We start from the raw sequence: 25273 nt of genomic DNA, 5'->3' as shown, positions 1-25273 counted from the left end.
AAAAACTCAAATTGTTTCCCTCAACACTAAAAGGGGCTACTCTAAAATGGTTCATGGGGTTAGTCACTCAATCCATTAGAACATGGAATGATATGAAACAGGCATTTTTGGATAGATACTTGGATTATTGTATGCCTACCAATCATAAAGATGAGGTATTCAAAATGATGCAAAAAGAGGATGAAAACTTAGAGGATTTTCTTGAGAGATTCAACTATAATTTGAAAAGAACAAAGATGAAAAATTTAGATGAAGAAACTTTGAAAGCTCTTTTGTTAAAGGCCATTAGAGATGAGTGGATATATATCTTTAACATGATGGGGAAGGGAGATATCTCTCAACTTCCATTGAGTGACATAACAGAACTATGTGTTCATCTCTCAAGAGGGAAATCTAAAATAGGAAAAGGGCCAAGAGATCCTTCTCTTGTTAGAGCAAACAAATCTGCAACTGGATCTGTAAGTAGGGCAGAAATTGGCAATATGCTTGATGAGTTTAAAACTGACATTCTAGGGAGCCTTAGTGAGCAACTAGACACCCTTAAAATTCAAAACAAGCAGAAAACAGAGGCTAATGCTTTAGCCATTTTTTGTCCAAAATGCAGAAAGAAACATGCTCTAAGGGAATGCCCTTTAGATGCAAAAATTGTAGAAACTTGTATGATTTGTTCAGAAAGTCATGAGACCAAGGGTTGTCCTTCAATCCCAGGTCTTAAGGCTGTCTTTCAAGAGGAAACAGTCCCAAATTCTGCAGAATCTCTTTGTTTTGTTGCAAGAAGACCTTGGCAGGGGCCACAAAATCAGGGATTTAACAATCCAATGTATCTTCAACCCCCACCAAACTGGAATTCTTGGCAGCAACCTTGGCCTCAACCTCAATCTCAGTATCAATCTCAACCGTGGGCACAAGGGGTACAAAATCCTTATGGGAGATTTGCTCAATATTATCAATATCCTCCATCCTATCAGAATTATCCTCCCCCACAAAATCAGCAACCACAACTTCAAAATCAGAACCCTCAACTTTCATTGCCATTTCCACAACAACCTCCACAACAAAGTCAAAATCCTCAACTCTTACTGCCATTTTAGCATAAACCAAATCAGCTACTTGCCCAACCATTACCAAACCCCAATAATAAAAACCCTCAAAATTCTTACATGGTAGAAGGACAACAATTTCCAACTTACATGATTACTCCACTAGATCTTAATGATGTTCAACTAAGATCTGGTAGGATATTAGAAAAGGAAAAACCTTCTGTAGTTATTCAAGAACAAGACACTTCTAAGTAAGATTCTCTGAAAGTCAATAAATTTTTTGAGGGAACATCCCTCCAAAACCAAAACATTGAAAAAGAAAAAAAAAGAATCAATAAACACAACTCCTATCATTGAGCAACCAACATCTACTTCTACACCTCCTTTTCCTGAGAGACTACAAATTGATAGAGGGGTAGAAAAACAGATCTTGTTGCCCAATTATGATTTTCTAGATGAATTGAAGAATGTTTGTATCAAAATTCCTTTGTTGCAAGCCATTAGATAAATTCCTATTCTAGCCAAGACAATAAAGGAGTTGATCATCAAAAGACCAGGAAGAAAACCAAGAGAAACAAAAAGAATTCACCTGGTAGGAAATATAGTAGAAATAATGATAGGAAAGATTTCCATACAAAAATATGTGGATCCAGGAAGTCCAATTGTCAAGACACATATAAATGGAATTGAAATTCCAAATACATTGATTGACTTAGAGGTAGCAATAAACATTATGAGTAGACAAACTATGGAGCAACTTAAACTTCCTAACCTTCTTTACACACCTACCTTACTACAACTTGCAGATAGATCAATAACCAAACCATATGGTGTACTAGAAGATATTTCAGTCTCCTTATATTCTTGGGAATATCCTATTGATTTCATGATTTTAACTCCCAAGAATAATCTAGGAAGACACCCACTCATATTAGGAAGACCTTGGCTAGCCACAGCTGATGCTTTTATTAGTTGTAGATCTGGTAACATGTATATTTCTGATGATAATTCAACAAAGAAATTTACTTTGTATCCTCCAGCAAAAGAAATAACAGAAATAGATGACAAGGAATGGATTGATGATGAAGATGATATTCAGCCTCTCTTTACTATGTCGGAAATTAGTGAAGATAGTCAAATTTTGAATACATTGGAAAATTTTGAAACATCTTCAGACTATGATCGTGCACAATTTCAAGAAAAATCTAATGTTGAATACTTGTCATCTAAGTAGATGTCTCTCTATTCTATGGAAGAGTTTGGTAGCTCTACAATTGAAATTTTTCTAGGTAGGACATTGAACATGTTAGAGTCGGTCTTTACATCCCTCCGTCAGAGATCATTTCTCTTTTTGCATTTCATTTTTAGGTGTCTCGCTCAATTCACTCAGTTGCATTCCACTAGGAGCATGCCATAAATCTGACAGAAGGGTCTTGTCATTCATTACCCCTCATTGCCTTATCATTGCTGGCTCAGGTCTGTCCATTAAAATCAAGTTTTAAAGTCACTTACAACCCTGTTTTAGTATTTTGATCAGCATAGTCATTTCAATCACTAGGTCTAGGGTTTCATAAATTGCGTCTTCAAAGTGTCCAATAATGCCAGCATGACTCATGAGGGAGGTCCTTAATAAGTTTTCAGTTTCAATATTTTCATCATCATATGTTTGACTATGAATTTTCTTCAAAACTCTGTTTTGAAGAAAATTCGTCATTTCATTTTTGTAGTAAATTGTCATGTAATTTTTAGTTGTTGAAATCTTCAGGCGCAGCCCTGGTCTTCCTTTGTCAAAACATGCCATTATCCCTACAAAGATCGCCAAAAGATTCATTGTTCAAGTCAGAAATCAGAAGGACATTTGAAAAGACAGAAGTTGTATTAAATGCAAAAAGTGCCAAAGTTAAAAACATTACAAAATGGGTTATTGAGAAGAAAAAATTTAATCCATCTCTATATAAGATATTTCTCAAGTTATTAATCCATTTGCATTCAAGAAAACATCAGAGAAGTCAATTGCAACTGTTGGAGGGTGAAATTGTAGGTTAAAGCTGGAACTGTGTGTTGAAGACTATGTGCGACGCATTGGGTGAAGGTCGCGACACATAGAGCCGCTGTTCGCAGTGCAAAATTACATGCGCGTGGCGCACATAGGGGTCGCAGCGCACAAGGCTTGCACGCAGCGCATAGAACCTCCAGCACAAAAACTCATTGCGGCCCCAATGAAAACCAAACCCATTATGCCATTAGCAATGTTCATTGATTGAAACATCACTTGTTGTGCAAAGAGGTCAAAGGATTTTGATTTGAGGGTTAGAGGAGCAAGTTTCTTGTTGAAGAGCCAAGAGAGTGCTTGAAGTGCTGCGCAGCGCATCAGAGGAGGTCACGACGCATCCAGGAGGCGCGACACACCGGTTGAAATTCCACAGTGTAAAATTACACTGTTGCGACGCATCCAGGAGGCACGGCGCATGGAACCTACATGCCAGATTTATATTCCTGATGTCATCAAAACTCAAAGAATGCCATTTCTTTGGATCCAAGTAAGTGTGTGAGGCTTAGCCATTGCTCTTAAATGGTGTTTTCTATGATTTGAAGAGAAAAATATAAGGTTTGAATGGCAATAACATAAACCTTATCCTTTTGTTGAAGTTGCTCTTTAGGGTTTCAAATGGTGTTTTAAAAAAAAAAATCATTTTCATGTTGAATACTCATTGTCACAACATTATACAGTCCCTCTCCTTTTCCCCTACATTCTAAAAGCATTCATATCACTTGTCTCCCATTTTGTTTTCCTATCCCTAACACTTCCATTTCTTATCATTACCCCTTTCCCCATATCACTTTCATAATCCCTAAATTCCCTCATCCATCAAAGTGACTGTTGCATATTTTAAATTTCACTTGGCAAGCTCCATCATCCACTTTTCCCACTGTCCCATATTCTCCCTCACAATCCCTCATTTTTCTTGTGGCACATTGGCATTGAAAACGCATCACATATTTCTCTTTGCCAAACCAAACACCTACTCAACATACACATTGCAGCATCATGACAGAGACAGATTCATCATATGAGCAAGGCAGTGACTCATCCGCTGAGCTTAATGTGCCGAGAAGGCTGTGAAAAAGGTGGCAGACATGTCAGAGAAGAGCCTACTTCCTTAACTCAATTGCAGGCCTGCCCGCTTGCAATGACATGCTTTCAGCAAATGTCATGCTTTCAGTATTGTGAGATGATCGCTCAGATCCAGCATCATCGGGAGTTAGTTCGATTGTTTGTTTTACATTTGCATGATAGTCATGTTACTCTTGCTGGAGTAAACTTTACCTTGACACTAGAAACCATCTCTCAGGCCACCGGGATACCAAATATAGGGGAAGAATGGAACAAAAGGCAGCAGCTGGATAAATCATACTATGAACCTTACATCAGGCCTAGCTATTTGAAGCAGCTCAGGAGAGTATTCCCATTTCAGTTTCTGAAGGAATCTTATGCGCCGTTGATGAGACTCATTATCAGATACTTCAGTTGTGAAGGTCGCTTCTCACGCCTCTATGCATACCATATCAGGTTATTGATGCATTTCACAAGAGTGAGATTCATGAACATTCCATATTTCATGTACCAAAACATCAAGAGGATGACCACTCTTGTGCGGAAGAAAACTCTGGAACAACAGTACAACAACATTTACCACTATGCGCTCATCAAGATTATTGTTGTGCATCAGCTTGGTTTGCAGGGTATCACATGGGATGATTTCATTTCCCGTGATTTTTTCAGAGCTTCACAGGGGCATGAGATAGGTGTACCTTCTCATCAGTATGAGTGCCATGAGACTGTTAGTGTGCCGGTATTCATCACATATCATAGGGGCACTAGACATTTGTTTGCAGCAGCAAAGCGAGTGTTATCTCCACCTGGGGTGGAAGGGGCCTCACTTCCTCCATTAGCACCACAGGTACAGGACAAAGGCAAGAGGCCAATGCAGGATGAGGGGCCTTCAGGTGAAAGAGAGACCGACTTCATTCTCATTCATGATGATGATATAGATACCGGCCCACAAAGTGCACATCTTAGAGAGATCATCGAGGGGTAGCAAACATAGATCAAAGCCTTATCCCTTGACTTGGAGAGGGCTAAGTGGACTATGAAATACTTGGAGTAGAGGGACAAATAGTGTGAAGATCAGCAAGCTATCATGGAGTTACAAAACATTCGCGAGAATCGCCAAGCTGCACAAAGGAGAAGGATTGAGCTCACTTCATTGGAGCAAGAGATTAATGAGGATCGGGAGTCTAATCTCGAGAGAGTTAACATCCACTTAGAGAGACTGTTGGACAAGGCTGATAAGGACCTTGCATTGCTGAGACACATGGCTTTCCACTACAGGGCGCGACATATGAGTTCCAAGGCACGAATAAGGAATCTGAAGGCAAAATTGAAGAAGGCGACAAAGAAGCAAAAGAGGCAAAGAGAGCATGATCATCTTCAGATCTTGGCTAAAGCTTCTTTGGCTGAGCATGGCACTTGATGAGGCACCTTCAGCCCAAATTTCAAGGAATTTGGAGAAAATTTTGTCAATTTTGAATTTTTTGGCTTTAAAAACAGGTTTTTCTGCCCTGTGCGTAGCGCCACTTGGCGCGCGCTTATAATTGGGAGATCTCCAGGAGGAAAACTTTGCATTTCTGGATTTTTTATGAAAATTTATGCATGCTCATGGATTACCTAAGGATTTCATCAAGTTCTGGGTTGCCTAAAGGGTCAAAAACACCCTAAAAATGACCTCATTGCCCCTATTTTGACACACAGGAAGCAGTCTTGGGAGATTGAGGTTTTGGAGGGGAAAATGACATCCAAATCTAGAAATTCCACTTGGGTTGGAAATTAGACAGGAAGGGCTTTCCAACAAGCACACTTGGGCACAATTTGGACTTCAGGAAGTGCCTAAAAATCAGCTCCAAAGTGGCGTGACACACACAGATTTTGGTGCGGTGCACAAAGAATTTTGGCCTGTTTTTCACTCAGCAGCTCAGAATTTTGCCCAGTTTTGACCAGTTTTACTTTTTGATGTAATTATTAATCTATCTTGATGTAAATTGATGACTATGATGTAATTTTAGCACATATTTACTTGTTCTAGATGATTCATTCACTAAAAGGTGAAAATTTAATGAATGAATCAGTTTCCTAGCATATAGGGGTAGGTTGTTTGGCTACCTAGATTTCAGTTCCTTGTTTAGAATTAGTTCAAACAACTCCTAGAATGATGAGCTCGAACCCTAGAGGCAAGGGAATGGGTTGGGCTAGTATATATCATGTATTTCTGAGTCATTTTCAGGGTTGGATACTTGGGATTGCTTGGCACTCTATTGTACATTTCATTACTGCAATTTTGGCAAAGGAAAGACCAGGGTTTTGTAGCACTTGTTGGGATCCATGTGGCTCTATGTTTTGATGGTGTGTTTCTCTATGTATTTGTAAGTTCACTTATGTTATTGCGTATCATTTTCCTTTCTCTTATCTTCTGCAATTAAACAAATGAGGGATTAAGGTAGAATTCATTGGACTGTTGTGCTCTGCCTAGATATTTTGTTTAATTCTTCATGTTTTCATCTGTTTGAGGAGGACTCTTGAGACCCTCTTTCCCTCTTTGGATCCTCATCGGTCTGATCCAACCATTCCTTCAATTCAAAGCATCAAAACGATTGCCCTCCTTGCCCCAATCAGAACTCTACAAAAATTTGGCCTCATCCCCGGACCCAAAATTTGCCTGTCCCTTTTTCCAACAAAACCCTCAAAAAACTCAAATTTAATCCTTTCACTTCATACCTAGCCTAAGATTAGCTTTTATTGCAGTCATCTCAAGCCCCATCGATTACCTTTCGCTGAGATTGACCCGGAGAGAGCCCTTTCCTAGCCCCGTAGGGCTAGCTATGAGGCTGAGCGTGGTTTGATGTGGACCTAGAACCTTGCCTTTTCAGCCTGAGGCAAATCTAGGTTCTAACATAGTGGTGACTCTGCTGGGGATGAAAATGGTTTGCTTGTTGATGTCATTTGTTTTATAAGCTATAGACGGAGCCTGAAGTTATGCCAGGTAGCCTTCGAAACGCTTTTGCTTTGCATTAGCGCAAGTAGATAAACGCTGCTTCAGTCAATCTCCGGTCTAGCTGGTAATCGTGACACTTGACCTATAAATCGCCTCAGTACATTTGAGAATTCTAAGCTTTTGGATGATAAGTTTAGAATTTGAAAGGCTGAATAAGTTGTTTATGTCCCTTTGATTTCTTGAAAATAACACTGGCTTCAAAGAGATATACCAGAGCTAATCTAGATCCAAATCCTCCCCCTTTCTATGAAAATCCCAATCTGATTTCAAGAATTGTTCGCCAAGAGAGCTCTGTGACTCCTGTGTTTAAATCTCACTCATGTCCTGCAATTTTTAAGTATCTTGAAGAGCTTGAATTTGATGAAAAGTTTGAATTGTCATTGTTTGAAACCAAATCCGAAAGTGCTCTTGGTTCTATAGTTCCAAATCCTGACTTTGCTGCAGCTCTTGAAGTTGAAAGAAACAATAAATCAATTGAGAATTTTATCTTGAAGCACCTTCAAAGTGACATTCACGCTTCAAATATCGCTGATTTCCTAGAAGCTGCATCTGCATCCCTTGGATCTTTCGTAACGACATCCACTTCAAAAATCCCTACCAAACCTCCCTTCATTCCCACCCTTCCCCCGCAGCCTACTATTGTTGATCAAAATTCTGCTGTAGATTCACCTCCATCTACTCCTTCTACATCAAAAATTGCTTCACCTCCGCATACACCTCCTCATACACCTCACACATCAGCTGCACCTTCTCCCCCAACATCTCCAAGGCCGATTGCAAATCCACCAAGAGCAATGGCTGCTCAGTTTGCACCTCTCACGTTGCCTCAAGTTTTGGGTGACATGCCCGCAGATTATCAGAGTAAAATTCCTTTGTTTGATGGCACTCCTCAAAGTACCATGGCTCAGCAACATGTGGACAAAATGACGGATTTCTTTGAGCTTCATGAGATTGATGCAGAAAACGTAACCATGAGATTATTCGTGCAGAATTTCGTAGGTGAGGTGAGAAAATGGTTCAGAGCTTTGAAAGCTAGAAGTATTCCCACATTAGAAGAGCTTCAAAGACAGTTCTTGGATCGCTGGGAAGTCAAGAAAGATCCTCTTCAGATCACTTCTAAATATACCAAGATCAAGCGAAATGCTGGTGAGTCCGTGCAAGACTATTGTATTAGATTTAATGTGGTTTATAATGCAATTCCCGATGATTTAAGGCCAACTAGAAAGTCATCTTTGCTAAAGTTACCTGATGGTTTTGATCTGGACATGGCTTATCAATTAAGAGAGAGAGATCCAGCTACCTTAGAAGAAATGCAGAAAATTGCTGTTAGTGTTGAGGCAAATTTGAATGACAAGAGAGCTAGATTGAAAACCGAGAAGAGAGTCTCAATAAAGGAAGAAGCTTCTACCTCAGATCAGGTGCTCCACAAGGTAGAAAAGATGATTGAAAGGTTAGCACTTGATAAGCCTGAACCGCAGATCCGGAATCCTAATTTCCGTGGATAGCAGCAACCTCAATTCAGGATCAAACAACGTGAGCAGCGAGCACAAGAAACAGCATCACAATAGCAGCAAGTAAAGATACCTCTTCAGCAGAATTTTGTTGGTCCTGACTCTGATGATGAAGACCATGTAATAGGAGAAGAAAATCACTTCTTTACTCCTGATGATATGCCCACCTTTGTCATTGAAGATGATGAGTATGCAGAAAGTTCAGCTGTATAGCAGGATGCAGATTTTATCTTGGCGAATGACACAACTCTTGAAGAGGAGTCGGATGAGTATCAGAGAGGTTATATGCATGCCTTGTCCACCCAACAACGTCAGTATTCACTAAGAAACAGAAATGTCCCCATCAATCCAATCCATAAGAGAAAGGAGGGTCCAGCATCTAAGAATGAGCCACTTGTTGCACCAAATAAAGAGAAAGAAGTTGCTGATCTCCTAGCAAATCTCCATCAGAAAATGAACAAGTCAATCAGCCAATTGTGTCAAAAGATAACGCTGACAAGAAGGAGGTTCCAGCCAAAGAGGTAGAGAAGACTTCTACTTTTAGTTTAGAAAATGAAATTTCTAAATTAAAGGTATCCATTCCCTTAATTGAGCTGATGAGGAACAACAGTTATAGAGGTCAGGTTTCCAAAATTTTGAACTTTGATCCAACGTCTGATATGGTGAGTGTGGAAGATGATCAACCTGAATTGATTTTTGGACCAGCATTGAATGGTGCGTCTCCAGACAATGATGTGCCTCCTTTTTATATTAGTTTGAGAGTGCATGAGTTTGTGTTGCATAATGCTATGTTTGATTCCGACGCCTCACACAATCTTATGCCGAAGGCTATCATGGAGAAGTTGGGTTTGGACATCACTAGGAAATACCATGATCTTTATTCATTTGATTCTAGCAGGGTGAGATGTATTGGGCTTATTAAAGACTTGGTGGTCAGTTTCGATTAGATTCCGGCAAAAAACGTTTTGATGGATGTGGTGGTGGTGGATATACCTCCTAGGTTTGGAATGCTTCTTTCCAGATCTTGGGGAGCAAATATTAAAGGAACTATGCAACTTGATTTCTCCTATGCAACGATTCCTGTGTTTGGCCAAATGAGAAAACTTTATCAGGAGCAGAAAATGAAATACATGATTACAAGCAAGGAGAAACCAATTAATCATCCGATTAATTATGTATATACATATTTAGAGTCTTTTGTTTTGTATTCAGATAGTTTCAATGAGATTGATAGTCAGTTAGTTGCAGCAGATGATATTCTAGAAATAGTAGAGAATTTCAGAGAAGTTTTGAAGAAAGAAAGTCAAGAACAGGACAATACCATTCAGCGATCAAGAAAAGATAATGGACAACAAGCAGAAAAAATACAGCAAGCAGAGTTTCAACACTTAGAAGAAGAGGAAGATGGCCTGTGGACTATGGATTTTGAGGGAGTAGTGGGAGATGATGGTACTGGAATTGGAATTTGGGTACGCAATCCTTTTTCTGCTCCGAAAAAAGTACCTAGTAATGTGTGGGTATGTTCTTATAAACTTGCTTTTGATTGCTCAAACAATGAAGCTGAGTATGAGGCTTTGATTGCTGACCTAAAAATACTACGAAAGCTGAATGCTAAGAGGATTTCTGTATATGGAGACTCCGAATTGGTGATTAAGCAAGTTAAAGACGAATATCAAGCAAAGCATCCTTGGATGTGGGCATACCGGAATGTTGTTCTAGACATTTTGAAGCTGTTTTCAGATTATACCTTGACGTGTGCGCCTCATATTCAAAATAGTATTGCTGATGCACTTGCTAAGGCAGCGAGTAATTTGAAGATTCCTATGAACTCAAGTAACAAATTTGAAATCCATGTGAAGCATTAGCCAACTGTCCCGGACAATCAGAGATATTGGCAAGTTTTTCAAGATGATGAGGAGATTGATGATTTTCTGCAAAACAAAGGTAAGTTCAAAGATACCTCAATTGATGTAGAATATGATGATGGAAAAGATGATGTGCATATCAATCAAATGGAAGTGTTGCAACTCAAGGATAATGTGATTCCTAAAGGCTTGATACCTTTAGAAGAACTCTTTGATCATGATGACATAGCCTGCAAACCAACATTGCAGCCAACAGAGAAGGGAGTCGAAGAGGTGAATATTGGAACAGCTGAACATCCGAAGATGGTAAAGCTGTCCAAAGCATTGCCACAAAAGGTAAAGGCCAAATATATCAGTTTGTTGTCATCTTTTGTTTATGTATTTTCTTGGGACTATTCTGATTTGAAGACATATGATACCAATATAATTCAGCACACAATTCCTATTAAGCCTAATCAGAAACCTTTCAGACAAAAGTTAATAAGACTTAATCCAAAGTTGCTGCCATCAATTGAGAAGGAGGTAAACAGGTTGTACAAATCAAGAATCATTGTCCCCATCCGATTTTCTGATTGGATCTCTAATTTGGTGCCTGTGCGAAAGAAGACAGGTGAGATTCGTTTGTGCATTGATTTTAGGAATCTCAACAAAGTTTCATTGAAGGATAATTATCCGCTGCCAAAAATGGATCACATACTTCAGCGAGTAGTTGGAGCATCTCGCATGTCACTACTTGATGGTTATTTTGGATATAACCAAATTTTAGTCCATGAAGATGACTAAGACAAAACAATGTTCACCACTGCATGGGGGACTTTTCATTACGCTAAAATGCCTTTCGGTTTGAAGAATGCAGGTGCCACATTTCAGCGGGAAATGGATATGGCTTTCACAAATGAGAAGGATGTCTTTTTGGTTGTGTACCTTGATGATTTGACGGTTTTTTCTAATTCAGATGAAGAACACATGTATCATTTGAAAACTGTTTTTCAAAAGTGCAGAAAATATGGTGTGTCGTTGAATCCGAAGAAGAGTTTGTTCGCCATGGATGAAGGCAAACTACTTGGACACATCATATTAAAAGCTGGCATTCGTATTGATCCAGCATGTGTAGAAGTGATTCAACAAATTGATCTTCCTCGGAACAAGAAGGAAATTTAGTATTTTAATGGTAAAATGAATTTTTTATGCCGCTTTGTGCCTAATCTTGCTGAACATCTAAGAGAGATTACAAACATGCTTAAGAAGGACAACCAAGTGAAATGGACTGAAGAGGCTATAAAATCTTTCAATCTAGTAAAATTGGCTCTTTCTTCAGCCCCGGTTCTAATCAGCCCGGATTATACTCAGTATTTTATATTGTTTTCATTTTCTTTGGAGCATACTATGGCAGCTGTATTAATGCAGAAAAAAAGATGAACATGAAAAACCCATTGCTTTCTTCAGCCGGACTATAAGAGATGCTGCTTTGAAATACAACATTATTGAGAAGCAAGCCCTTGCACTTGTAAAAGCACTGAAAGACTTCCGCGTGTATATTCTGCATTCCCATATTTTAGCTTATGTTCCTAACGCTGCTGTCAAAGATGTTTTGGTCCAAACAGATCCAGAAGGAAGACATGGCAAGTGGATTGCAGCTTTGCTGGAGTATGATGTGGAGATAAGGCCCACAAAGCTTGTTAAAGGACAGGGATTGGCAAAGTTAATGGCTGAATCAAATTTGCACATCTTAGACATAAATCTGATTGCTGCTATGTCCGATGAAAATGAGCAAGGTTCGTCAATTCAGGTAGTTGAAATCTTTGTTCTTTCTCCATGGTATTCAGATATCATATATGTGCTTCAGAATTTGTCCTCACCACCTGGTATGGCTAGAAACAAAGCTAGAACTCTTAAGTTAAAGGCTGCTAAGTTTTGTATTTTGAATTCTACACTTTATTGGAAAGATCCTGGTGGCGTTTTGTTAAATTGTTTGGTGGAAGAAGAAGCGAAGTAGGTCATGGAGGATTTCCATAAAGGAGATTGTGGCGGTCACCTTTTTTGGAAAACAACGACAAATAAAATTCTGAGAGCCGGATACTATTGGCCGACATTGTTTGCTGATGTGTTCAAGATTGTCAAGAGTTGTCATAACTGTCAGATTTTTGAAGGAAAGCAGAAATTACAGCCTTTGCCGCTTAAGCCCATTGAGGTGAGTGCCCCTTTTCAGCAGTGGGGGTTGGATTTCATTGGTGAAATTCATCCTGCTTCTTCAGGTCAACATAGATGGATCCTCATGGCAACATATTATTTCACGAAGTGGATCGAAGCCATTCCCACTAGGCAAGCTACGATTGCGGTAATAATTTCATTCCTTGAGAATAATATTTTGTCTCGTTTTGGTTGCCCGAATAAGCTAATCACTGATAACGCAGCAACTTTCAAGTCAAAAAGGATGGTTGAGTTTTGTAATAAATATCACATTACTTTAGGGCACTCAACCGCCTATCATCCACAAGGCAATGGATTGGCGGAGTCTTCCAACAAATATTTGGCCAATATCATTAAGAAGATGCTAGAAATTAATAAGAAAAGTTGGCATAAGAAGTTGGTCCATGCACTTTGGGCAGATGGAGTGAGTCAGAAGAAATCCATTGGTATGTCCCCCTTTGAGCTAGTTTATGGAGTTGATACAGTGTTTCCTACCTCTCTTGCAGCTCTGGTAATCAAACTTCTCCAAGAGGCTGGTAGTGAAGATGATCCGATATAGAGAAGACTAAATCAAATGATCCATTTGCAGCAGACACGGGAAGATGTTTTTCAAAACACGTTCAAGTTACAGGAAAGAATTAAGAAAATTTACAACAGAAAAGCAAAGGCGAACAAATTTCTGTTGGATGATGTGGTGCTAAAGTGGGACGTAAGGAATGAGGAAAAGGGCAAGCACGGTAAGTTTGAAAATCTCTGGAAAGGTCCTTTCAAAATTGCAGCATATCGGGGTCAGAATGCCTTTCTTCTGAAGGAGATGAACGGGGAAGATTGTCCAGGAGGGCCGGTCAATGGTCGGCTGCTCAAGCGGTATCATTTCTGAGTTATTTCTGCTGTTTACATTGTCACTGTAAATACCATTTTATTTCAGTATCATTGCAAGTGTGTGCTGTGATCTTTTCTTCAGTCTGGGGCCCAAAGTGAAGGCTATAATTCTGAAGAAATATTTCAGTTTTGAGTTTAGTTTGTTGAGTCAATTTTTCAGTCATTTCAGTTTCACAATTGAGTCGGTTTGAGTCAGGTTTCAGTCAATAAACGAGTCAAAGTCTTGTGTTGTTTGTCGAAATAATGACTCCATAGCCCAATGGACGAAGGCACTGTCTAGCTCTCCCAGAGATCTGTCGTTCTTGGCACCTCCAAGGAGCTACCATCCCCATTGGAGCCAATGTTAGAGTCAGTCTTTACATCCCTCCGTCAGAGATCATTTCTCCTTTTGCATTTCATTTTTAGGTGTCTCGCTCGATTCACTCAGTTGCATTCCGCTAGGAGCATGCCATAAATCTGACGGAAGGGTCTTGTCATTCATTACCCCTCATTGCCTTATCATTGTTGGCTCAGGCCTGTCCATTAAAATCAATTTTTAAAATCACTTACAACCCTGTTTTATTCTTTTGATCAACATAGTCATTTCAGTCACTAGGTCTAGGGTTTCATAAATTGCGTCTTCAAAGTGTCCAATAATGCCAGCATGACTCATGAGGGAGGTCCTTAATAAGTTTTCAGTTTCAATATTTTCATCATCATATGTTCGACTATGACTTTTCTTCAAAACTATGTTTTGAAGAAAATTCGTCATTTCATTTTTGTATTAAATTGCCATGTAATTTTCAGAATTTTTCAGTTGTTGAAATCTCCAGAGCAGCCCTGGTCTTCCTTTGTCAAAACATGCCATTATCCCTACAAAGATCACCAAAAGATTCATTGTTCAAGTCAGAAATCAAAAGGACATTTGAAAAGATAGAAGTTGTATTAAATGCAAAAAGTGCCAAAGTTAAAAACATTACAAAATGGGTTATTGAGAAGCAAAAATTTACTCCATCTCTATATAAGATATTTCTCAAGTTATTAATCCATTTGCATTCAAGAAAACATCAGAGAAGTCAATTGCAACTGTGGGAGGGTGAAATTGTAGGTTAAAGCTGGAACTGTGTGTTGAAGACTGTGCGCGGCGCATTGGGTGAAGGTCGCGACGCATAGAGCCACTTTTCGCAGTGAAAATTACATGCGCGCAACACATATAGGGGTTGCGGCGCACTGGGCTTGCGCGTGGCACACAGAACCTCCAGCACAAAAACTCATTGCGGCCTCAATGAAAACCAAACCCATCATGCCATTAGCCATGTTCATTGATTGAAACATCACTTGATGTGCAAAGAGGTCAAAGGATTTTGATTTGAGGGTTAGAGGAGCAAGTTTCTTGTTTGAAGAGCCGAGACAGTGCTTGAAGTGCTGCGCGGCACATCAGAGGAGGTTGTGGCGCATCCAGGAGGCGCGGTGCACCGGGCGAAATTCCACAGTGTAAAATTACACTGTCGCGGCGCATCCAGGAGGCGCGGCGCACTGGGTTTGTGTGCGGCGCATGGAACCTACAGGCCAGATTTATATTCCTGCTGTCATCAAAACTCAAACCATGCCATTTCTTTGGATCCAAGTAAGTGTGTGAGCCTTAGTCATTGCTCTTAAATGGTGTTTGCTATGATTTGAAGAGACAAATATAAGGTTTGAATGGCAATAACATAAACCTTATCCTTTTGTTGAAGTTTCTCTTTAGGGTTTCAAATGGTGTTTTAAAAAAATATTATTTTCATGCTGAATACTCATTTTCACAACATTATACAGTCCCTCTCCTTTTCCCCTACATTCTAAAAGCATTCATATCACTTGTCTCCCATTTTGTTTTCCTATCCCTAACACTTCCATTTCTTATCATTACCCCTTTCCCCATATCACTTTCATAATCCCTAAATTCCATCATCCATCAAAGTGACTGTTGCATATTTTAAATTTTACTTGGCAAGCTCCATCATCCACTTTTTCCACTGTCCCATATTCTCCCTCACAATCCCTCATTTTTCCTGTGGCACATTGACATTGAAAACACATCACATATTTCTCTTTGCCAAACCAAACACCTACTCAACATACACATTGCAGCATCATGACAGAGATAGATTCATCATATGAGCAAGAGTATGAGCAAGGCAGTGACTCATCCACTGAGCTTAATGTGCCGAGAAGGCCGCGAAAAGGTGGCAGACATGTCAGAGAAGAGCCTGCCCACTTGCAATGACATGCTTTCAACAAATGTCATGGTTTCAGTATTGTGAGATGATCGCTCAGATCCAGCATCATCAGGAGTTAGTTCGATTGTTTGTTTTACATTTGCATGATAGTCATGTTACTCTTGCTGGAGTAAACTTTACCTTGACACCAGAAACCATCTCTCAGGCCACCGGGATACCAAATATAGGGGAAGAATGGAACAAAGGGCAGCAGCTGGATAGATCATATTATGAACCTTACATCAGGCCTAGTTATTTGAAGCAACTCAAGAGAATATTCCCATTTCAGTTTCTGAAGGAATCTTATGCGCCGCTGATGAGACTCATTATCAGATACTTCAGTTGTGAAGGTCGCTTCTCACGCCTCTATGCATACCATATCAAGTTATTGATGCATTTCAAAAGAGTGAGATTCATGAAAATTCCATATTTCATGTACCAAAACATCAAGAGGATGACCACTCTTGTGCGGAAGAAAACTCCGGAACAGCAGTACAATAGCATTTACCACTATGCGCTCATCAAGATTATTTTTGTGCATCAACTTGGTTTGCAGGGTATCAAATGGGATGATTTCATTTCCCGTGATTTTTTCAGAGCTTCACATGGGCATGAGATAGGTGTACCTTGTCATCAGTATGAGCGCCATGAGACTGTTAGTGTGCCGGTATTCATCACAAATCAGAGGGACACTAGACATTTGTTTGCAGCAGCAAAGCGAGTGTTATCTCCACCCGGGGTGGAAGGGGCCTCGCTTCTTCCATCAGCACCATAGGTACATGACAAAGGCAAGAGGCCAATGCAGGATGAGGGGCCTTTAGGTGAAAGAGAGATTGACTTCATTCTCATTCATGATGATGATACAGATACGGGCCCACAAAGTGCACATCTTAGAGAGATCATCGAGGAGCAGCAAACAGAGATCAAAGCCTTATCCCTTGACTTGGAGAGGGCTAAGTGGACTATGAAATACTTGGAGCAGAGGAACAAACAGCATGAAGATCAGCAAGCTATCATGGAGTTACAAAACATTCGTGAGAATCGCCAAGCTGCACAAAGGAGAAGGATTGAGCTCACTTCGTTGGAGAAAGAGATTAATGAGGATCGGGAGTCTAATCTCAAGAGAGTTAACATCCACTTAGAGAGACTATTGGACAAGGCTGATAAGGACCTTGCATTGCTGAGACACATGGCTTTCCACTACAAGGCATGACATATGAGTTCCAAGGCACGAATAAGGAATTTGAAGGCAAAATTGAAGAAGGCGATAAAGAAGCAAAAGAGGCAAAGAGAGCATGATCGTCTTCAGATCTTGGCTGAAGCTTCTTTGGCTAAGCATGGCACTTGATGAGGCACCTTCAGCCCAAATTTCAAGGAATTTGGAGAAAATTTTGTCGATTTTGAATTTTTTGGCTTTAAAAACAGGTTTTTCTGCCCAATGCGTAGCGCCACTTGGTGCGCGCTTATAATTGGGAGATCTCCAGGAGGAAAACTTTGCATTTCTGGATTTTTTATGAAAAGTTATGCATGCTTATGTATTACCTAAGGATTTCATCAAGTTCTGGGTTGCCTAAAGGGTCAAAAACACCCTAAAACGACCTCACTGCCCCTATTTTGACACACAAGAAGCAGTCTTGGGAGCTTGAGGATTTGGAGGGGAAAATGACATCCAAATCCAGAAATTCCACTTCGGCTGGAAAGTAGACAGGCAGGGCTTTCCAACAAGCACACTTGGGCTCAATTTGGACTTTAGGAAGTGCCTCAAAATCAGCTCCAAAGTGGCGCGACGCACACAGATTTTGGTGCGGCGCACAGAGAATTTTGGCCTGTTTTTCACTCAGCAGCTCAGAATTTCGCCCAGTTTTGACTAGTTTTACTTTTTGATGTAATTATTGATCTATCTTGATGTAACTTGATGACTATGATGTAATTTTGGCACATATTTACTTGTTCTAGATGATTCATTCACTAAAAGGTGAAAATTTAATGAATGAATCAGTTTCCTAGCATATAGGGGTAGGTTGTTTGACTACCTAGATTTCAGTTCCTTGTTTAGAATTAGTTCAAACAGCTCCTAGAATGATGAGCTCGACCCCTAGAGGCAAGGGAATGGGTTGGGATAGTCTATATCATGTATTTTCTGAGTCATTTTCAGGGTTGGATACTTGGGATTGCTTGGCACTCTATTGTACATTTCATTTCTGCAATTTTGGCAAAGGAAAGACCAGGGTTTTGCAGCACTTGTTGGGATCCATGTGGCTCTATGTTTTGATGGTGTGTTTCTCTATGTATTTGTAAGTTCACTAATGTTATTGTGTATCATTTTCTCTTCTCTTATCTTTTGCAATTAAACAAATGAGGGATTAAGGTAGAATTCATTGGATTGTTGTGCTCTGCCTGGATATTTTATTTAATTCTTCATGTTTTCATCTGTTTGAGGAGGACTCTTGAGACCCTCTTGCCCTCCTTGGCTCCTCACCGGTCTGATCCACCCATTCCTTCAATTCAAAGCATCAAAACGATTGCCTTCCTTCCCCCAATCAGAACTCTGCAAAAATCTGGCCTCATCCCCAGACCCAAAATTTGCATGTCCCTTTTTCCAACAAAACCCTCAAAAAACTCAAATTTAATCCTTGCACTTCATACCTAGCCTAAGTTTAGCTTTTATTATAGTCATCTCAAGCCCCATCGATTACCTTTCGCTGAGATTGACCCGGAGAGAGCCCTCTCCTGTCCTCGTAGGGCTAGCTACGAGGTTGAGCGTGGTTTGATGTGGACCTAGAACCTTACCTTTTCAGCCTGAGGCAAATCCAGGATCTAACAGAACATAAACAAAAACTTGGAGAAACTACAATAAGAAGAGCTAACCAAAATATTACAAAAACATTCTACTGCATTTGCATGGGAATACACCGACATGAAAGACATTGATCCTAAGACTTGTATCCATCATATCTATATTGAAGAAATAGTAGACCAATTAGACAACCTGAGAGAAGAATGAATCCAAATCTTAGGGAAATTGTGAAAGAAGAGCTCCAAAAATTACTCAATGTAAACTTCATTTACCCAATTTCAAATAACCAATGGGTTTCTCCTTTGGTAATTGTGCCTAAAAAGAATGGTAAATGGAGGGTGTGCATTGATTATCGAGAATTGAATAAAGCAACCCTCAAAGATCACTTTCCATTGCCCTTTATAGATCAAGTGTTAGATACATTAGCAGGTAAAAAGTACTTCTCATTCTTGTATGGTTTTAGTGGTTATAATCAAATTCAAGTAGCACTTGAGGATCATGATAAAACCACATTTACTTGTCTATGGGGAACTTTTGCCTACTGAGAGCTTCCTTTTGGGTTATGTAATGCACTTGCAACATTCCAAAGAGCAGTATTAGGAATTTTTTCTGATCTAATACATGATTGTGTAGAGGTATATATGGATGATTTTACAGTCTATGGAAGCAAATTTGAAGAAGCTTTGGAAAATTTGGAAAAAGTTCTTAGAAGATGTAAAGAAACAAACCTTTCATTAAGCCATGAATTTTTTTTTGTGATGTTTACAGAAGGTATTGTTTTAGGACATCACATTACAGGAGATGGGATTAAAGTTGATAAATCTAAGGTTGAAGTCATCTCTAAGTTACCAATTCCAAATTGCCAAAAAGATGTTAGAAGTTTTCTAGGATTTATAGGATACTATAGAAGATTTATAGAAAACTTCACTAAAATAGCATCTCCACTCTTCAAATTGCTTACAAAAGATTGTGAATTCAGTTGGAATCCTGATTGCCAACTAGAATTTGAAACCTTGAAAGGAAATTTTTTTGAAGCACCTATTTTAAGAGGTCCAAATTGGAAACTTCCTTTCCATATTTCTACAAATGCTTCAGATACAACCCTGGGAGCTGTATTAGGACAAAAATATTTGATTCCTTATGCCATTTATTATACAAGTAAGAATTTGACTCCCACTGAGTTGAATTATATTGTGACTAAAAAATAATTCTTAGCTGTTGTTCATGCAATTAACAAGTTCAGACACTATATAATAGGCTATGAAACCTTTGTTCATACATATCAATCTGCAATTATATATTTGATGAATAAACCTATTACTAATGGAAGAGTTACAAGATGGCTTTTACTTTTGCAAGAATTCAACATTATTGTGCTAGATAGACCTGGAAAACAAAACACAGTTGCTGATTTCTTGTCTAGGATTCAGAATATCAAAGAAGACTCTCCGGTTGAAGATAAGTTTCCTGTTGAATATCTCTTTGCAGTACAACTAATCAAACTCTTTGGTTTGCAGATGTTGCTAATTACTTGGTTACAGGGAAGTTACCTTCACATTTGTTTCCTAGAGAGAAACGAAAGATTATTCAAGAAAGTGCAGGATATTCATGGATCACTAACATATTGTATAAAACAGGGCCAGATCTTATGATCTGAAGGTGTGTCAGGGAAGATGAAACGCCTGATATTCTCAAAGCATGTCATGATGAGCCATGTGGTGGACACTTTTCTGACAAAAGGACAACTTATAAAATCATTTCTTTAGCATATTATTGGCCATCCATCTTCAAAGATGCTAAAGAATATGTCAAAAGGTGTGACAGCTGCCAAAGGGTAGGGAAACCTGCTCCCTCAAATGAAATGCCATTACAAACTCAGGTACTTATCAAACCCTTTGAAAAGTGGGCTTTAGACTTTATTGGACCAATTAATCCTCCATCTAAGCAGAAAAAGTATATATTGGTATGCACTGATTATGTCACCAAATGGGTAGAAGCCAAAGCATTGCTTTTTGCTAACAAAAAATCTGTAGTTAATTTTCTTTTTGAGGACATCTTCACTCGTTTTGGTGTTCCAAGAGAAATTGTGATAGATCAGGGATCTCAATTCACATCCAACATGATGGAAAGGCTTATGGAGGAGTACAAGATCAAGCATAGGAAATCTACTCCCTATCATCCACAAGCAAATGGTCAAGTGGAGTCTACAAATAAAGTGATTGAAGGAATCCTCACCAAGACTCTGCATCTACATAGAAGATAGTGGGCAGGAAAGCTTCTTGAAGCCTTATGGGCCTATATAACTACATGGAGGAACACAACGGGACATACACCCTATGAACTTGTTTATGGGAAACAAGTCCTGTTCCCTATAGAGTTCCAAGTCAAAACTTTCAAGATGGCAGTCCAGTTGGGGATGGATTTATCAGAGGCTCAAAAGCATAGACTGGAGCAATTGAATGAACTTGATGAAATCAGAAAAGAGGTTGTTCAAAGGACTGGTCTAGTCCAACAATAGAGGGCTAAATGGAATGACAAATACATCAAGGAAAAGAGGTTTCAAGAGGGAGATTGGGCACTATTATTTGATTCAAAATTCAAATATTTTCAAGGGAAGTTTCAAACTCATTGGCTTGGGCCATATGAGATTGAAAAAGTCTTCAGTAATGGAGCAGTGAGGATCAGAACAATAGATGAAAGTCAAACTCCTCTTCTTGTGAATGGTCATAGATTGAAAATATATCAAAAACCAATATCAGAGGAGGAGTTCATCAAGATCTTCCATAACAATTCTGAAATGAAGTTAGTGAAGAAGAATTCTTCTTCTCCACCAACTTAGTCTTTGTTTTTCCTATCTAAAAATAAATAAATAATTGTATAAGGTTGAAACGAATCACTGATTGGCATGCTTATACAGAAAATACAGGGTGAAAATCAGAAGCTTCTAACACCCTATATTTTCCATTTCCTTTTATGAAAAAAAGTGGTGACAAAAATCCACAGTCATTCAGCATTCTGCAAAATTCATTGTCTCATTTCATTTCACTTTGTTTTACTTTTATAGTTTCACTTCATTCCATTGCCATATTTCACCAATAAATTTTTCCTTTTCCAACATTTCTTTCATCTCCATTTTCATTTATCATCTTGACTTATTTTCACTTACACAGCCATTTCCATTTCATCCATTCATAAGCCATATTTTACTCTCTGTTTTACATTATGCAGTTGTTTCCACGTTCTGCAACTAATTATGTTCCATAGTTGATCTTGTTCTGCAGCTAATTTGATTCTGCAGCAACAGTTTGTTTATCAGTCCAAGCATCAATATCCAGTTCATAATAAAATCTTGTATGCAGGTAATTGAAGGAAAAAAAATCAATTGTGAAGACCAATCATGCCTAAAGCACCTGTGGAGCAAACATCAAAATATTAGCAAGCGAAAGGTAAGGTTCCAAAGGTAAAAACAAAAACTTATTTCAAAAAGCAATTCAAAAACATAAGCTTGTATAACATGTATGATCACATGTCTCCTTGATTAATCATTATGTGATTTGACTGCCATGATGTCTCCACCATATCTTCCATCTTCAATGCCAAACGGTCCAATGATTCCTTCATAACTGATCTCCATTTTAAACTCCATAACTCGTACTTAACCGGACTTCTACAGCTACACCTGTTAACAGTTAGATTAACGACATGACCTATCTGTATACGACTCTTCAAACCCTGACTGTTTACTTATTACATGTCAACTCTTAAATTTTTCCCTCATATTTATGCAGCCACTTTGTGCATTAGTCACTCTATTTCCATATACTTTGTGCATACAGTCACTCTATTTCCACCCATTTTGCGTATATAGCTACTTTGTTTCCATAATTTCCGTATATACAGTCGTTTTGTTTCATATTCACAGTCATTCTGTTCACGGTCATTCCGTTCCCATATACCCTATCATCCTGTTTCCATATCCATAATCATTCTGCCTTTGTATACACAGTCTTCTTATTACCATATACACAGTCATTTCATTTCTCAGACAGTAAGAGTAGTTTTGAAGAGTAGTCGAGAACAAAGGTTATGGGGCTTATTGTTAGAACTGAACCCGTAGGGGTTAAATACATGGAGGGTTATCCGCAGCTGAAGGGAATGTTACAGAAGGCTGGTTGGTTGTTTTTTATTGAAAAATTCAATGGTTACCATAAGGAAATTACTAAATCCTTTGCCAGGTCATTTGATGGAATGGAATTGGAAATAGGTGACATCAAATTTGCAGTTATCGAGTCCTTCATAGCTGAAGCAACAAAACTTCCAAGGCTAGGAGAAAGGTGGTTTAAGAACAAATAGTTTCATGATGAATCTTGGAATTCATTCTTAAAAATCCAGGTATGGGCACTTCAGTTTTTAGAAAATGGATTCCAATCTCTGCACTCAAAAACAAATGGAGAAGCATGTTGTTAATACTGCAAAAATTTATTACATGCGGAGGGAGGTTTGGATCTATGTATGTTTATCATATAAGATTGTTAATGAATTTTTTAGAGAATGGAACCCTCAATCTTCCCCTTTTCCTTTTGAATAGTCTGAGAAGAATGGCAACTAATGTTCAAAAGAAAGTTGAGTCAATAAAAACTACTCTATATCACCATAGACTAATGAAGATTTTAGTTGAATTTCATTTGAGAAGTGTAGGGGATGCATGGGAGGACTTCTTGGTAAGGAATTTCTTCCAAGATGCTCCAAATTTGTCTGAGGGAAGTCCTGTTAAAATAATTAGGAGAAGGAAGACCAATCTCACCATTCAAAGCACCCCTGAAACTTCAGCGCAGAAAAATGATGAGGAAGAACCAATCTTTGAAAATTAACAGAGATCAGAAAGTAGAGCAAGCAGAGGAGAAAAATGAAAGAAAGGGTTGAAGAAATCCACAGGGATATTCCTGAACCTTCATCACCTAAAGAGGATGAAAATCTACTTTCTGAAAGACTAATAAAAATAAGGGAACAGATCAAGAAAGATAAGGAGAAAGGAAAGAGGAAAAAGGATACAAAAGAAGAAACCATAGGCTTCCAAAACTTGAGGAGGAATTCTAGGCTCTGAGGCAAAGTGAAGAAGGTGAAATCAAAAGAGGCCCAATTTATAAATTTGGAGGAATAAACTCCAGCTCAATCCCCTGACAGTATTCCATATGAGCAAAGCCCACAGAACTCTCCTCTACAAAACGTTGAGGGAAGCCCAAGAAGAGTTTCTCCGGGCATTGATCCAATACAACATCAAATCTATGACTATATAGAGTCATTGGAGAAAAAGAGTACATCAGTAGACCCAGGGACTTCAGCTAAACCAGAGAAGCTTGCCACCACACAAGAAACTCTAATCAGTTCTCTCAAACAAGAGATCTATAAGCTAGAAATTCTAAACAGACACATCCAAAAAGAAAATGAAAATTTGAAGGAACATAATAAGGTGGGTAGAGCTATTCATGATAACACCATGCTACACTTGGTTTTATGGCACAAGAAGAACAGAACGCTGAAAAAGAAAAATAAGAAATTGAATAGGGCACTGATTAACCTCAAGTACATATTTCTCGTGAGGAAGCCAAGGATGGCAATTGGTGCAAAGAAATGCAAGAAGAGGAAATTGGATGTGTTGGCTGAAGTATCAGAACAAATGCAATAGAAGGAGGAAGTTCACAATTTTGATTGCATGGGGACATGCAATAGTCTTGTAGTGGGGGTATGTTGAGCTTCAAAACTTCCCTTTCCTTAGCAACTTTTCTCCTCCATTTTCTTTGTCTTTCCATGAAGAAAATACATCCCTATCATCAATAACCAATATACATTTCCTTAAGGAGAACATTTTAGTGATTTGCATGTTATACTTTTATGTTTGTTGTTTGAATAAGTTTTTGTCTTTTAGCTACGGAACATAGCCTATTCTGCAGCTAATCGGCTGTTCCGCAACTACTTCCATGCTTTTACAGGTTCTAGGTGTCAGAAGGAGGAAATAACTACATGGGTAGCTTGGAAAACATCATGACATGGATCGTGTCCTATTCACCTAGCCCAGGTCGACAAGGAAGATGGTACAAGACTCTGGTCAAAGGAGAAGTCAAACGTAGAGACCTAAGGCAAACAAGACTCTGTACGTTTCACTGTGATGAGATCCAAAACAACTTCCTAAGGCCACAGACTTCGACAGCCATCTATGAAGCCGAATCCAACAGCCATCACCTTAGATTTATGTCTCCAGCAAACAAGGAAGGGAATTCTGTGTGCCTGTCTGCTACGTGCTTTTGGTCGTAGCTTATTTTTCTCCATAAACAGTTGTATAATTTCTTTATAAATACTTGTGTGAAGAACGTAGAACCAGTTAAATTTTCTCATGTATTAAGCTCAGACTACTGTTCTATAATTTTGAAAACACATTCTCTGTTTTAATATGAAGACCGTGTGTTTCATGGATACCTAAAATCGTTTATTGGAGTTTTGATTGAATACACATAACCTAAGCAGTTGCAAAGGGCCCCTGCGCTGAATGAGGTTTCATTTCATTTTGTTTTGTCTTTTATAGTTGCAATTGTAAATTTATCATTTCTTCCATAGTGTTCATAACCATTTTTCATACTAACCCT

This window comes from Pinus tabuliformis, chromosome 9 (assembly GCF_031772625.1).
Source record: "Pinus tabuliformis cultivar Carrire ecotype Pingquan chromosome 9, CPIR1, whole genome shotgun sequence".
Lineage (NCBI taxonomy): Eukaryota > Viridiplantae > Streptophyta > Pinopsida > Pinales > Pinaceae > Pinus > Pinus tabuliformis.
This window is presented reverse-complemented; position numbering follows the sequence as displayed.